At 37.6% G+C, this 15,972-nt stretch overlaps 1 protein-coding gene across 4 annotated transcripts in view; it reads right to left on the reverse strand.

The window, feature by feature from the left end:
- MACC1 (MET transcriptional regulator MACC1) overlaps window positions 1-15,972 on the reverse strand; it is a 237,144-nt gene that overhangs the window by 203,390 nt on the left and 17,782 nt on the right. The window contains exon 1 of one of the 4 annotated variants that reach the window (XM_041727338.1): window positions 12,224-12,322. The exons of 1 other annotated variant lie outside the window; for it this stretch is intronic. The gene's annotated coding sequence lies outside the window, so the exon portion shown is untranslated. Of the gene's footprint in view, window positions 1-6,449; window positions 6,574-12,223; window positions 12,323-15,972 lie in introns of those variants that run through there. 2 more of the 4 variants (XM_041727337.1, XM_041727343.1) reach the window with 2 other exon arrangements.

The raw sequence follows: 15,972 nt of genomic DNA on the forward strand, positions 1-15,972 counted from the left end.
TTTTGGAAAGTGCACCCTGGAATACGGTTTTAGTTTCAATTATTCCTACTGTAAGTTAATTATCTCTCCTCTGCTCTGGAAATCCATGAATTAGTATAGTGTAATTACTTAAGATTGATTCCTTGTATGTACGCAAAGATGGGTATATGATCATTTTAAAAACAATTGTGAGATGAATTCAGAATGCAACTGCATTTTTGTCTACCACTTTCCTTTTAAAAATGTATTCACTGGGGAAGTTTTTCCCATTACCACTAATAAAAATTCCCCATGTATCTTCTGGTCACTCTCAGCCCGAAAGAAAATCCTGCGGTTACTTAAGTTGCAAAATGCAGTTTTGTTTCATAAATTAGAATGTCTCATCCAGTATTTCCATCAGTACACCAATCTCCCAGCTTAAGACAGATCTCCTGCCCTGCAGCTTTACAGCCTTTGGGGGAGGGAGTGCCCTGTGCACGTTCTTTTTTCCTGTCACCTCCTCCATCATCCAACTTGCAAAGTCTTGTTACTGAGGCCTCCAAAGTTAGAGAATGGTGAAGGAAAGGGAAAGATAAAACAGAACTTTTTTACTCTACTGGTATGACTGAAAGCTGGGTTTTTTCTCTGCTGATGTTTATTGCTGATACCCTGTGTGTGGGGGGGGGGGGGGGGTATGTTTGTGCGCTTGTGCGCGTGAGCACCCATGTGCCAGTGAGCCCTGGGGGATCCTGAGAAGCTTATGACTACACTGTTGGTGAAATGAGCAATGCATCTAATCCTTCTGTCAGCTACGCCTCCTTCAGCTCTGTTTTTCTCTTAGAAAGACACTACAAGCTTTCCAGGAGTTCGCAATAAAGCCACTTCCTCAAAGCTTGAGATAAAAAGTACCATTCTTCACTTCTGCCCCTCTGTATTGGGTTAGCTCTCCAAACTCATTCTCATAAGATCTTCTGTTTTTCCTCCCTATAGTTTTTTTATAACCTGGAAGTGAGTAAGGAACTCAAGAACTGTAAAAATATCTCCAATTGGGATTTTAGTCAGATACCTCTTTTTGGTATCTCTGTTCAATTGTCTTAGAATCTTGGCCAAAATTTCCAATTTAATATCCTGTTACTTCACAAAAAATGATCACTGCTGTGGTGTCAAGAGTTAGAAACTAGAAAGTACACAATTGCCAATAGGAGAGCAGTAAATAAGTCTTGACTATATATATAAAAAAAAGTGTGGTATCTTTATATGCAATGATATGAATTAACCATCAAAATACTAAGTGAAAAAAGCAAGGGCACCAGATACTCCATGTGCTTAGAATAATTATTACTGAAAGAATTCAGAAGAAACTGCCATGCTGTGCTTCTGAGGACAGGATTTACAGATGAAGAATCTGAAGCCTGGCCTTTTAACTTACTTCGCATTCTCTAAGCTCGTATATTATTTGGATTTTTTACTGTGGGTATAAATTACATTATGTTTTAAAGTATCTTTGTAAATATATCAGGAGAAATATTAAAGCAACTCTTGATTGTTCAGTGTTTTAATATATTATTTTCAAGTCTTTCTTTCTGGCACAGATTCTCTAACACCTTTTTTAGAGCCCAGGCAACCCAACACAGATTTGTCTAAATGCTAGTCTGAGTGAAATACACTATCTAAACAACTGACCAGCTTATTTATAGCATTTACCTCTGGAAACCTGACTGAAACACCAAAGAAAAAATAAATGAGTCTATGTTTTTGAGTAAATAGGTGAACTGTACCTGCTTTCTTTTCCCAGGAGAATACAGAAAAATAGACTGGATTATAGGAATAGCATCAAACTACGTTCATTGTTTAAGTTTGTAAGCTATGTGCAAATACGGAGAAATTAACTTTACATCTGGAAAATGATGTTTGATTCTTTTTCTTTTTCTTTTTTTTTTTTTACAATTTTTTATTTATTTATGATAGGCACACAGTGAGAGAGAGAGGCAGAGACACAGGCAGAGGGAGAAGCAGGCTCCATGCACCGGGAGCCCAACGTGGGATTCGATCCCGGGTCTTCAGGATCGCGCCCTGGGCCAAAGGCAGGCGCCAAACCGCTGAGCCACCCAGGGATCCCTGATGTTTGATTCTTGATAATCGAAGACAAATAATTTTTTTATTGAATTTTCAGTTTATTGAAATAACCCAAAAAAGAGAATCACCCATTGAGCAGTCTCTGCTGGAGATATGCTACTTTTCAAACAAGAATAGAAGTTCCTCCTAGTAGCCCAGTGTGAGAATCTAGAATTAAATTTAGCTATAGATATCAGGGGGAAATTTCCAGTAGATAAAAAGAAAGTGGTATATGAATTGATAAGTGAATTAACACAACTTATTTTCTTTAGAATGGCAAATGGTAAGAGAAACCCACATAAAGTTTTGCCTTTGATAAATTTTCATGAGGTCAGACTGGTTAGTTTCTAGTAATGTAAGTTTGGTCATAGTATATTTTCTATAACTTCACTCAGGAAGACAAATCAGGGCAGCCCTCGTGGCTCAGCGGTTTAGTGCCGCCTTCAGGCCAGGGCCTGATCTTGGAAACATGGAATCAAGTCCCACATTGGGGTCCCTGCATGGAGCCTGCTTCTCCCTCTGCCTGTGTCTCTGCCTCTCTCTCTCTCTCTCTCTCACTCTCTCTCTCTCTCTCTCTGTCTGTGTGTGTGTGTCTCTCATGAATAAATAAAAGAAAATCTTAATAAAAGGGAAGACAAATCAAAAGCTGTGTTATAGAATTAAACAAAGGTAGGTATTTAACTCCATGCAAAAGGAAAGAAGAAAAAAGGAAAAAAAAAAACACCCTAGAAAACAATGTAAGTCACAGTATTACAAAAGATATAAATATTCTAAAAATTTTTTTCCCAAGACAAAGAAAGTTGTAAGTAGCCCAGATCCCAAAAGTCTTCCTTGGTCCTCTGCCTGATTGTCCGGCCTGCAGCTGATTTGGTCATGACCATGGCTTCCTAAAACTCTCTCTCCTCTACTTTCTTGAATTAATATCTTACTGGTTTTCCTGCTATTGTTTTGATCACATCTTCCTTGTTTTCTTCAGTGACTCCACCTATGTTACCTATTTATTTAAATGTTCATGGGGGATCCCTGGGTGGCTCAGCAGTTTGGCGCCTGCCTTTGGCTCCGGGTGTGATCCTGGAGACCCGGGATTGAGTCCCACATGGGGCCTCTGGCATGGAGCCTGCTTCTCCCTCTGCCTGTGTCTCTGCCTCTCTCTCTCTGTCTTTCATGAATAAATAAATAAATAAAATCTTAAAAATAAATAAATAAATGTTCAAGGTTTTTCTTATTCTTTTAATTCTCAGTGATCTCTTTGAGCTACTCCAGCTTTTCCCGTGATTCTAGGTCCCATTTTCATGGGAAAAACTCAGTGATCTTTGTTTCTAACCTAGATCTCTGCCCTGAGCTGCAGACCCTTAACAGCTACCATCAGTGCGAATATACCATACCCTTAAACTTCTCCAGATGTACCTCAAATCAACATATCCATGGTAGAACTCAGCTCTCTTTCTTTACCTTTACCAACAAAAATTCCTATTTTTCCCCCAGAACTTTGCCTTTGTTGATGGTTTTGCAATATTCTCAGTTATATCAGATTAAAATATTGGTGCTCCTTTGAGCTCCATCCTCTCTCCCACATATTATATCCAACTATTTGGTAAACCTTCAGGCCACAGTTTCTTTCTATCTAATGCCATGGCAACTGCCCTGGGTTAGTCCTTATTACACCCTTTCTGGAACCGTAATTCCCTCTCCATTTCACTAGCCTTCCATTTCTTTGTTTCTTCCTTCCCTACACCATTCTCCCCACTGCACGAAAATCATGTCATTGAAACACAAGTCTAGTCATAGCATTCTGGTGTCTGTCCCTTCCGCTCTACTGAAACTGCTCTGGACAAGCCTTCCACAGAAATTTAAAGAACACCTTTTATTCTTGTTAGGCCTGGCTCTGACATGTGACATTGTTAACTTCTCCCTTGTTGGAAGTTCTCCTCCTTTGTTTTCACTCACTCTACTTGCCACCGGATTTCCTCCTATTTCTCTGGCCTCTCCTTCTCAGTTTCCATTATGGCTGTTTCTTCCTCTGATTCATGTTATTATGGATTATTATTATTATTAATTCATGTTATTATGTCAGAAGATACCACCATGAGCCTCCTACTCGTCTCATTCTGTAGTCCTCAATACCTCTGGGAGATCCATCCACACCAATGACTGTTGCTATGTTTAGGGATTGCTGACTCCCACATCTTTCTCTAATTTATTTGCACCCCTGATGCCCAAACTTGTCCTATTGCCTAAATAATTTATTCATGTAAATAGTCACAGGCAGGTCAAAGTCCACTAGCCTTAGCGGAACTCCCCTATCTTTCCTCCCAAGCCTGTTTCTCTTGTCTTCTCTATCTAAGGGAAGAAGGATACCACTGTCCATCCAGTTAGTTAACCATGTCAAAAACAAGAATATAATCCACAATCAATTTTATTCCATTCCTGTCCCTCAGCCACTCTCCCTAATCCACTAGTTTCTATAAAATTAATATCTCTAAAAATTTCTGCCATATTCCAACACTAATATGGCTTCATTTGTGTAGGCTTTATTTTTTTTCTCACCTAGATTTCTGCAATAAAGCCTATCTGGCCTGCTGCTTCCAATCTTTCCTGTTCTCCCCACGTAATATTTTGAAATATGATTTTTCTAAAATGCAAGTTTCATCAATTCAATTTCTTGTTAACTATACTATGGGGCTTTCCTTCTTTAGCATGATAGGGTTAGAAGTTTTAGTGGGTATTATGACCTATAATCCAAATTCTATAAATTTATCTTTATTTTTTATTTTTTTAAAGTTTCTATTTATTTATTTATGAGAGACACACACACACAGAGAGAGAGAGAGAGAGAGGCAGAGATATAGGCAGAGAAAGAAGTAGGCTCACAACAAGGAGCCTGATACAGGACTCAATCCTGGACCCCGGGATCACACCCTGAGTCAGAGGCAGACACTTACCTGCTGTGCCACCCAGGTGTCCCTAAATTTATCTTTAAAAGTACTCAGATACATTCAAAGATTTTTGTACAACAATATTCAATGTGGCCCTGTTCAAAATCGCAAATATGGGGAGAAACAGATATTTTCAATACTAAAGGACTAGATAAATTATAATACCATATACAAATGAGCAATTTAAAGCTACCTTATTGAAGGATATACAATGATAAGGAAATATGTACTATATTATTGGGTGAACTAAAATGATCACATAACATTTTTTATTAATTATTCATTCTTAATTTGTATCATAGTCATAAAAAGGCAGGATACATACACAAACACAAATCTTTAAGATGTATATCATTGTTAAATATGACTGTGGTTCTCAAGTTTTCTACAGTGAACATGCAACACTTTTGAAACCAGATAAAGCAAATAAATGCTATTCTATAAAAGACTATACTCAGATTAATGAATAAAGATGTGGTATACACATATATGCATGCACATACAGAGGAATTCTACTTGGTCATAAAAAAGGATGTGATCTTGCCATCTGTGACAACATGATAGACCTAAGAGTGCATTAAGCTAAGTGAAATAAGTCAGAGAAAGAAAAAAAAAAAACATATCATTTCACTTATGTGTGGAATCTAAAAGGAAAATAAATAAATAAACCAACAAACAAAAAGTAGAATCAGACCTATAAATACAGAGAATACCCAATGGTCACCAGAGGGGAGAGGAGTAGAGGATGGGCAAGATGGGTGAAGGAGAGTGGGAAATACAAGCTTCCAGTTATGGAATGAGTAAGTCACAGGAATAAAAGGTTCATGATAGTCAATGGTATTATAATAGGGTTGCATGCAAATAGTGGCTACCCCATGAGCATAGCATAACTGATTCCACTGCATAACTGAAACTAATGTAACATTGTATGGAAACTACACTCAAATAAAAAAAAAAAAAAATGGAGGGATCCCTGGGTGGCGCAGCGGTTTGGTGCCTGCCTTTGGCCCAGGGCGTGATACTGGAGACCCGGGATCGAATCCCACGTCGGGCTCCCGGTGCATGGAGCCTGCTTCTCCCTCTGCCTGTGTCTCTGCCTCTCTCTCTCTCTCTCTGTGACTATCATAAAAAATAAAATAAAATAAAATACAAAAAAAAAGGAACGACTAAACACAATTGTTAAATTTCTTCAGACAATTTTCTTTATCCCAAAAACCGCCTTGGAGTATCTCCCACTCCTCACTACACTTTCCCATTCTGGGTTAGGCGTCTCTATTCTGCGCAAACTCCTGTTTCAGTTCTCACACTCTATTTTCAATTTTATATACTTATTTGTCACTTCCTTTGTAATATGAGCTTCTCCATCTCTACTTCCTCAGCAAAGCAAAGCAGAGGCAGAATAAGTGTTCAATGAATAAATTAATGAATAATGCAACTCACCTCACAGTGACTCATTCTGATTCCTCGCTGCCTTCGGAACAAGTGCACACTTCTAGGACTGATATTTGAAAGTCCTTTGTAATTAGACACAACCTGTCTTTTCAGTCTTATTTTCTTCTTCTTCTTCTTCTTCTTCTTCTTCTTCTTCTTCTTCTTCTTCTTCTTCTTCTTCTTCTTCTTTTTTTGGCTCCCATTTTCCCAGTTATTCAATCTCCAAGTACATCTGTCTATGGGGAGGGATGGTGACTTTCTCATTCAGTTCTGTATCCCAGAACTTAGCTCAGTGCCATAGTGCAGATGTTCAGAAATTACTTGTTGAATTAATGATTTGATAAATTAACTTTACCAAACATTGTGTTTTCTACTTCCTTATATTTTATAAAAAGCTACTCCCTTCCCTTTTTTGCCTTTTTTTCCTCTCATCTCCATTGCTCAGTAAAGTCTGATAATCTATAAGGATCATTTTTAATTTTCCTAGGCAAAATTAAATTAAATTAAATGTTTCTTTGATGTAATTTAAATACTAACTAGATTCTGAACTTTTAGAAATTAAGGATTATGATACCTTAATGTCTCTCTTTCCAGTCTGTTCCCACCTATCCTTTCTCACCTGTCCTAACTGGAATAGACTGAGTATATATTAAATCCACTAACCCTACTTACTAATTATTGATGTAATATTTCCTTTTTTAAAAAAATATTTTATCTATTTATTCATGAGTGACACTGAGAGAGAGGCAGAGATATAGGCAGAAGGAGAAGCAGGCTCCCGGGGAGGGGGGGGGAGCCCAATAAAAGATTCAATCCTAGGACCCTAGGATCAAGACCTGAGCCAAAGGTAGACGCTCAACCACTGAGCCACACAGGTGCCCCATGTAATATTTCTGTGAATCAGTTTCTTCATCTCTAAAATTGGTATAATATCATTATGTCCTCCCAGAATTAATTAAATGTAATTTAATTAATTAAATTATAATATAATTTAAGGACAATATAATTAAAGTCCTCAGGACAGCACTTGGCATATGGTAAGCATTCAATGACATTAACAGTTGTTGATATTATCATCTTTATTATTAATATAATTAATACTAAAGTGTTAAGGGACAAGTCAGTTAATCTCTCTCATAGGTTGAGAAATAAGAAAGTTGATGTGAAATCACATTTTGCACTATATTTTAGAGACTGGAATGTTCCAAACACATCTTAGTCTCTCAGATGCCACCAGGGTCTGGTTCTCTGTTATATCTGGAAAGATTATTTATTTGGCACATTTTAGATAAACAGGTGTGTTGAGAATGTAGAGAAACAGCTTAGCCTCATTCATTGTGGTCTGGAATAAAATATGGTATAAATATTTTGGAAAGCAAGTTATTATCAGTATCTCATAAAATTGAGGATGCATATGCCTATGGCTCAGCAAATCTGTCTTGAAATAGTCTCTACAGTCATTCTTACATTCCTACCCAAGCGCATATGTAGGAATAAATATTGATAGCAAAATACCATACAGCTATGAAAATGAATAAGTTGTGCCACCAAATCAACATGCATTCATCTCAAAAGTGCAATGTTGAGGAAAAGAGCAAGTTGCAGATGAATAATGTATACTCTAAAGTTTATGTAAAGTTTTTAAACATTCAAAACAATCTTATATACCGTTTGTGCATAATTCACATAGTGGAAGGAAGAATAAATAAACATACAAATAAAAACATAAAAGAATAGAAGCATACAATGGAAAGATAATGTACAAAGACAGGATAGTAGTAACTTCTGAGCTGGATCCTGGGGATCAGGGAGACTGCTGTCCTTTTTAAAAATTTCTAATTTTTTATTGGTTAAGTTGGGAGTCTTTGTGATATCTGTCTACCTTTAAATATCTACTATGTATTGTACATATTAGGGAAACATGTAAATTAAGTGCCTTTCCTAGCAGAAAGAAAAGACACAGAAAACTCTACCATTCCTAGAAATTAAACCTGGTGTCTGATTATTTTCATCAAAGACCTTAAAAAGGAGTCTCATCTCTGAGCAAGGTGGTAGCTACAGTAACTAAGAGAATTCTCAGGAGAAAATAAAATCTTGGGAGGAAACAGTCAACCTCCTCTCCATTCCCCTTCCTTTCCCCAGATACCTAAAAGTTCTCTATTATTCTGTGAATGGGGTAGAGAAAAAGAGCAGGGCTGAGTTTCATTTTAAGGAGGGACGTGCTTGATGTCTCTCCACTTTTTGGGCCAACTCTGATGGCTTTCTAGAATTCCATTTCCAGTGTGATTAACAATGCAGTTTCCCTTTCCAAAGGAAGGTTGATCTGTCTTATTTGCAAACTGCCCATAGCCCAAAGGATCATTTCCCCAGGAAACACTAGCTTTTTCTCTTTTGTCTGTGTCACTGTAATTCTCTTAGACTACCAAACTTAACAAATTAAGAGTAACTTGGTGGTTGTCTTTTTATAATTATTGCTTAGTTTTCTTTTTTATTGAATAACATCCTCGTCCCTCTCTTTTCCATTTTCATTCCCAGAACCTGTTGTTTATTCATGCTTAGGTTATCAAGACATATGTCCAAAGTATTCTATCTGTATTCATAGTCCCTGTGCACCAAACCACTAATAAGCCAAGCCTTAGATGATCTCACCACCTAGAAGCTGAAGTCCAAATCTCTTTAAAGCTCCACAATCAACCCTATTCCAGCATCACTATCCAAAGATATCCATATAATACCAAATGTCCTTCTTTCCCAGCTACACATAAACATAACTGCTTCAATTTTGCTTCCTAATTTTTGTACTGGATAGCACCTCTACTTCAGTGTTTCCCAAACTTGAGGCATTCTCGCACCTCTTCATGATTTTTCTATTATGAAGTATGATCTGAACTATTTTTTACTTAGTATTCTCTGTAAACCCACTCTCATTTTAGCTCAGATAAGTCTTTTAAAAGCATATTTCTAGCAGTATCATAAATGGAAAAAAATCAGTGTCTGTTGGAATAAATAGGCAATAATTCTAAAAATAAATGTTATTCTAAAAGTTAAGTTATAACAATACTTCTTGCTCAATAAAATCATTAAGCCTATTGTTACTCTATAGTTCTTACAAAGAAGAATTAAAAACAAATGTTAGAAGAAAGTGTTAAAGTCTTATCAATAATAAGACTTTTTCCTTGAAAAATTGAAAGAAATTTGAAAAAATATACTTTCTCACAATGTTACTCAATGTTATTGATTGTTTGGTCTATCTATTGCCTAAAATCATTTCATCCATGCAAAGTTTGGGAAATACTGCTTTAGATTAGATAGTCTCTTCATCTTTTTCTGCCAATTTCAACTCTGTGCATCCTTCCATGCCTGGCTAAAGCTCCACCACTTCCCACAGTGTCCTCTTCATATTCAGTAAGCCACGGCCTCCTCTTTCTCAGCTATTCTGGGTACATATTTCTTCACTCCATTCTGGTTTTGACTGACTCATATAAAAGCCGAAAGTTTATTCCTTTTAATCTCCAATGATAACAGTTTGAGCAAAGATTTATGGAGTTCTTTTTATCCCCTGATACTAAGCATCACACCTTCTAAGGAGTGGGAATTAATGAACAGTAATGCCACAGTAGCAGGCATGATTGATGTATTAGCACTACCACCCTTTAGCTATTTATGAATACATTTCTTTTTTAATAGGTCAGGACCCCTTCAAGGACTAAGCCTCAGTCACTCTTTAACCAGGACCCTGCCCAGTGGGAGAACATTGCAGGATTGCTAGAAGTAGTTGTTAGATAAATAAATGATGCTTCCTAAAGAAAGTAGGCCACAGATGGCATTCAATGGCAAAAATGGTGCTTTAAGGTAGTACTTATCAAGTGCTTCTTCAGCTTTCCTTCTCCTATATTTTCTTCTGATATTACTTACCCTGGATTTCCTGACATAGCTCCTGAGAGGATTTTAATTCATGTGGCATATCACACGCAAAGCTTTGCACACTCATCACAAACACTTGTTGCAATCACCTTCAGTTCTCACCAAACACCAAGGGGGATAGTCTTAATAGACAACTAGGTATACATAAAGCCCTTCAAGAAAGGATTTCCCAAAAGCTCAACAATGACAAGCCTTCAAGTGTCTTTCTTTTTTTTTTTTTTTTAAGATTTTATTCATTTATGTGAGAGAGAGAGAGTGAGAGAGTGAGAGACAGTATGAGCAGGGGTAGGGGTAGAGGGAGAAGCAGACTCCCTGCTAAGTGGGAAGCCCAACAGGCTTGATCATGACCTGAGCTGAAGGCAGACACTTAACCAACTGAGCCACCCAGGTGTCCCAAGCTTTTAAGTTTTAAATCAATATAATTCCAAATTGTCTTTTGTCCTCCAAATTAGCTAATACATTGTAAGATTAGATGGCATTTAACAGATTCTGTCTTGACAATCTCTGTTATTTCCAAGGCACAGACACAAAAGAATAGACTGTTTATAAATAAGCTATAAGGAAGGTAAAAAAAAAAACAACGAATAAATGATGCATTTGAGTTGTAACTAGTAATTATGACTTCTTAATTCTAGATTCCATACAATACCCATAAAACCATATTCAATGTCACTATTACAAATTAGAGTTAACCATATAATTAAGTTAAAGGGAGTATTAAAAGATGACCACTAAAGTGAAGACAACTTTAAGAATATATCTGAAATGCATCATCATCACTATTAATTATTGGTGTATAAAAACCAGATACTAACATAGGTGATCCAACAGCAATCCTTTGAAAATGGACATAGACATTTTTCAAGAGTGAAGGACACATTAATAAAGTGGAGGCACCAGAATTTTCACCATATGCTCTTTAATCTATATTTTTAAATTGCAGTGAAAAACATAACATAAAATTTACCTACTTGACCATTTTTAAGTGTACAGTTAGGTAGTGTTAGTTATACTTACATTGTGTGCAACCGATCATCAGAACATTTTCAAATTGCAAAACTGAAACTCTATAGCCATTAAACATTTCCTATTTTCCCCTCCCCCAACCCCTGGTACTCACCATTGTGCTTTCTGTTTCTATAAATTTGGCTACTCTCAATATCTCATAAGTGAAATTCATACAGGCTTTGTGTGTGTGTTTCTTTAATCTCTTTTTGAAGCTTAGTTGAAACTTAATTAGGAAAAAGCCAAGCTTATGCTCCATCAGTTATTGTCTAATCATTTATTTAGGACTATGCAAATATCTTATTAACCCAATGAGGTAGCTTTCATACTGACTCTACAAATGAAGAAACTGAGGCTTGACAAGGTGAAACATCTTACCAAAGGTCACATATCTGATAAGTAGTGGAGCCACCAAATCCAACTTTATCTGACTTTGATGCCCAGTCTTCAATACACTTGGCTATCTTTTGCAATACTTAAAATTTTCAGAAGATTTCAACCATCTACGTTTCTGAAGTAAGCCAGAGTGTGGTGTGTGTGTGTGTGTGTGTGTGTGTGTGTGTGTGTGTTTCTAGTTTGACTTTGAATGTTGCATATCTTCTTCCTCTTTTTATAAATTATTTTATTCTAAATCATTTTTCAAAGTATCCTCCTAGTGTCTGTCTCAAAGCTTATTCTAAACCATATTCCACAAAGTCACAAAATATCAGTTTCCTTCCCTTTTTTCTTTCCAAGCAGGGCTTAGATTGGAAGAAGAATTTAGTTGGTTCAATTCTTCTGGAAATTACAGTTTCCTAGTGGGTACTATACATCAATTGTGAATAAAATATTAATTTTTTAAAAGCAACACTTACAGTTTTGGAAATGAACCCCAGCTTCTTCAGTTCAGGAACATTATTTTAGTGAATGGAAGTCACTCCACCAAAACCAAAGGACTCTCGTCAAACGTGTCTCCCTCTGTGTGTGGTGGCTATTGAACTGCTGCTCTTTGAGACACCTGGGACTAGAAGTCCTCCCACTGTGACTCCTAGGTTGCCCAATCAGAAACCCTAAAAGGCAAAAGAACTACAATACCCACAATTCAGACTCTTCACCTGAAACCAGGAGAAGAGAGTGCATGGCTACAGTTTCACCCTAGGAAAAAAGGGTATAGAAACGGAAAAGCACAACAGTAAGGCAAAGCATCAGATCAGGTAGGTATATGTAAGAATAATTTGTAAATACAGACCTATTTCTATAATAAGGAAATAAAAGTGGTTTGATGCTTGCCAAGGAGTGAGAAGGCTCCCTCCGTGTTGGCAAGGACTAAATTCTCCTCACGCAAACAAATCCTCATGCAGAGGTGGAACCTGCCCCACTAGATTCTCTTTCAGTGAGTCAGAGCTGAGGATGCCTCACTGCCTGGTGGAGCAGGTGAACGAGAATGTCCCTGGTGAGGCCTGAAAGTCTCTAGTTCTCCTACATTAGCACTGTGACTGGCACTCAGAGCTATTACGGATGCAGTAGAGAACTTTTACCTTTCATCTGACAAAAATGTTCTGGATTTTTAAAAACGTGCTTTTAAAAGTGTGAGCAAAATGGAAAATCCTTTTGATATTTCCTTCTATTTTCTGATTTTGTTTCTTCCCTCTGTAAATTCCAGCATTATTTCTGATTGCTCAAACTTCAAGAACAAGAAAATCAAAGGGAAAAAAGAAAAATAGATTTTAAAATGTGGGTAAAATGAAAAGTGCAATAATTGCTTCACTGGGAAAAGAGAATGCTTAAAAAAAAAAAAAAGCTGAAGAATGTGTTTCCTCCATTTGCTCACACAGCATCTTTTTCTAGCCTTTTGTTTCCTGTTAGACACAACCCAGAAAATGGATGTAGACAAGCCCTGACTTGGACTGGGCCCCAAAACATAATGGGAAGATCCATCTAAAGTAAGCAGGCGGTGGGGGACCTGGGTGGTTCATTCGGTTAAGCATCTGACTCCTGCTTTTGGTTCATGCCATAAACTCAGAGTCCTAAGATTGAGCCCCTTATCCAGCATGGAGCCTGTTTGAGATTCTCTTTCCCTCTTTCTTCCTCTACCCATCTCCCTCTCTTAAAAAAAATAATAATAAGCAGATGGAAGAATAGTAACAAAGGAGAAATGTCTTTTCCCTTTCTGTATTTTCTCTCTACCCATTCTACATGCTACCTCCTGAAGGAACCCTGGGTCTTCATGTGCCCAAGCTGTTTAGCCCACCCAGAGTTCTGCTGAATTTTCTCCTTGAGTAATCCCACAATCCAAACTGGGCTGTTCTATCTTCCTTTGTTACAGGTCCTTCAATCTCCTGACTAGAACCTAACTTGTCTTTATGTCATTTATATTCCTTCCAGAACAAATGGCTCTCCATTTTCCCAGACCCTACAGATTTTTTTCTCCATGCTGTTTCTTCTCCCTAAAATATTCTTTCCCCACCTTTAAATGTCCTAATAAATTGCATAATATTTTATCTAGTGTTCTCATAATACTTTTTATACCTTCTTTCATTGTTTATGTGTGTGTGTGTGTGTGTGTGTGTGTGTGTGTGTGTACAGGCAGTCTTACCTTCTTTTTTTATTTTTATTTTTTTTTGCAGTCTTACCTTCTAGTATGAAGACAAAACTTTATTTTGTTCCCACTTCACTAACTCAAATAAATATGCAATGAACGAAATAATGAGATATTAAATCTAAGCCGAATGTCACTACCAATACCATTTCTTTTTTCAAGATTTATTTATTTATTTGATAGAGGGACAGTGTATGCTTGCGCAAAAGTGGTTGGCACACGGGAAGAATCTCAAGCCGACTAAGCCAAAATCAAGAGTCAGATGTTAACTGACTGAACCCTCCAGACGCCCCAATACCCACACCATTTCTATCTGTCCCATAAAACAAACATTTGCTTTTTAAAGAACTCTCTAAACTCAGGTAAAGAGTACTGTTATCAGAGTCCCCCCTGTGGTCTAATCTGGTGTGGCTTCCACAATCTTTGTTTGCTGAACGGTAAGGCATTAAATCTATCAGTTTAACTCCTGACAGTACCTGAAATGAAGGCTCTCATGGATCAGCACTAATTATTTCACAGCTCTGCTTCATGTCATCCACTCAGCTTTCCCAACAACTTCCCTAAGACTGGCCCTCAGCCCCGTGACTGCATCCTGGAGAGTCAGCCCTGCCTTTATCTATGCTTTCTGATTACCAGCTTCAGCATCTCTGGCTTACTTCTCCTATAATCTAACCTCTTGGCTCTCAAGATGTAATTCTGAATTTTTGATTACTGTAAATAATTTCTAATCACTAATTTCTTTCACCAAAGTGAGGGAAGTCTCTCAGCACCTGTTAATTCCTTGCACCACTGCTTCTATAGGATTCTCCTGGTCCACACACACACTACTGTGTCCTCTAGATCTAGAAGGACCTTCTAGATCCTTCTGACACAAAATGATATTTTTGTGGACCATCATACACAAAGGCAGGCTGAAGAAGGTGACTGTTGTCCTGAAAGTCTTCCTAACTCCTCCTCTATCATGTCATACAGACTGTCAGTCCCTTAGCTTGCCTATGGGAACATAATCTAAACTATCTAAAGTTGAGCAGAGTTCATCCTCAACATCAACATATACCTCACTGTAGTTTCTTTAAGAAGTCTTTTCTGATCTCTTCACCTCTACTTTTTCCCCTTACATGTTTCTTACATTGATTTATGCAGATGTCTGGCTGGGTTAATATTTTGCTCATGCTAATTCAGGATGTTTCCATTACCCATGAAATCATGATATTTTGCAGCCATGATATTTATTGCATCTAAAAAATAAGTAAAATGTGGACAAATGTTATTTCCTGATAGATAGAAAAAGGGTATGGAAAGCCAGCCCCATTGATCCAAATGTGTAGGAAAAAGCAAGCCAAAGGTAGAGTGGAACACTAAGGGGAGCTTCTGTAGAAACATATTGGTAGGCATTGAAGAGTCAAATGTACTGGAAGTAGAGCCTCCATGTTTAGCCACACAGCTTACACCATTGTATGCTCTGCCCAGTTGGGAGAGCTAACTAACCAGGTACTAACTATACCTATACCCTTAAGTGTGGGAATGTGAAGGTGCCAAAAGGGCTAGTGGACATGCAGAAGCCAGGCGTGAGGCAAAGAGGCTACACTGTGCTTTTATGACTACAGAAAAATGGTAAAAATCATCCATTAATGGATGCCATGCTTGAGCAATGTTCCCAAAAGGCCCATTGATCAAGCACCAGATCAAAAAGGACAGCTCCACAGCGGGCCAAACAAGACCCAGATACCATCACATAGGCTTCAGGCCCCCTTCACCACACCACAATGTTATGGCTATCTTCCTACCATATACTCAGGTACCATCTTGAAGAGAAACCAGAGACTAAAGCAGAGGAGAAACTGAAAATAAAATAGGAGTCACCCAAAAGATTATTTAGGCTAATGACTGTGATGTACTAAACTGTGAATTTCAAATCTGCTTCACTCCATCCACACTCTACTGGTGACAATCAATGTGGAAGTTGAAATGGCAGTGACTCATTGACCCAGCCAGCCTGGTAGATAGGAGCTGAGCACTCAGAAT

The sequence above is a fragment of the Vulpes lagopus genome, chromosome 13, assembly GCF_018345385.1.
Source record: "Vulpes lagopus strain Blue_001 chromosome 13, ASM1834538v1, whole genome shotgun sequence".
Classification (NCBI taxonomy): Eukaryota; Metazoa; Chordata; class Mammalia; order Carnivora; family Canidae; genus Vulpes; species Vulpes lagopus.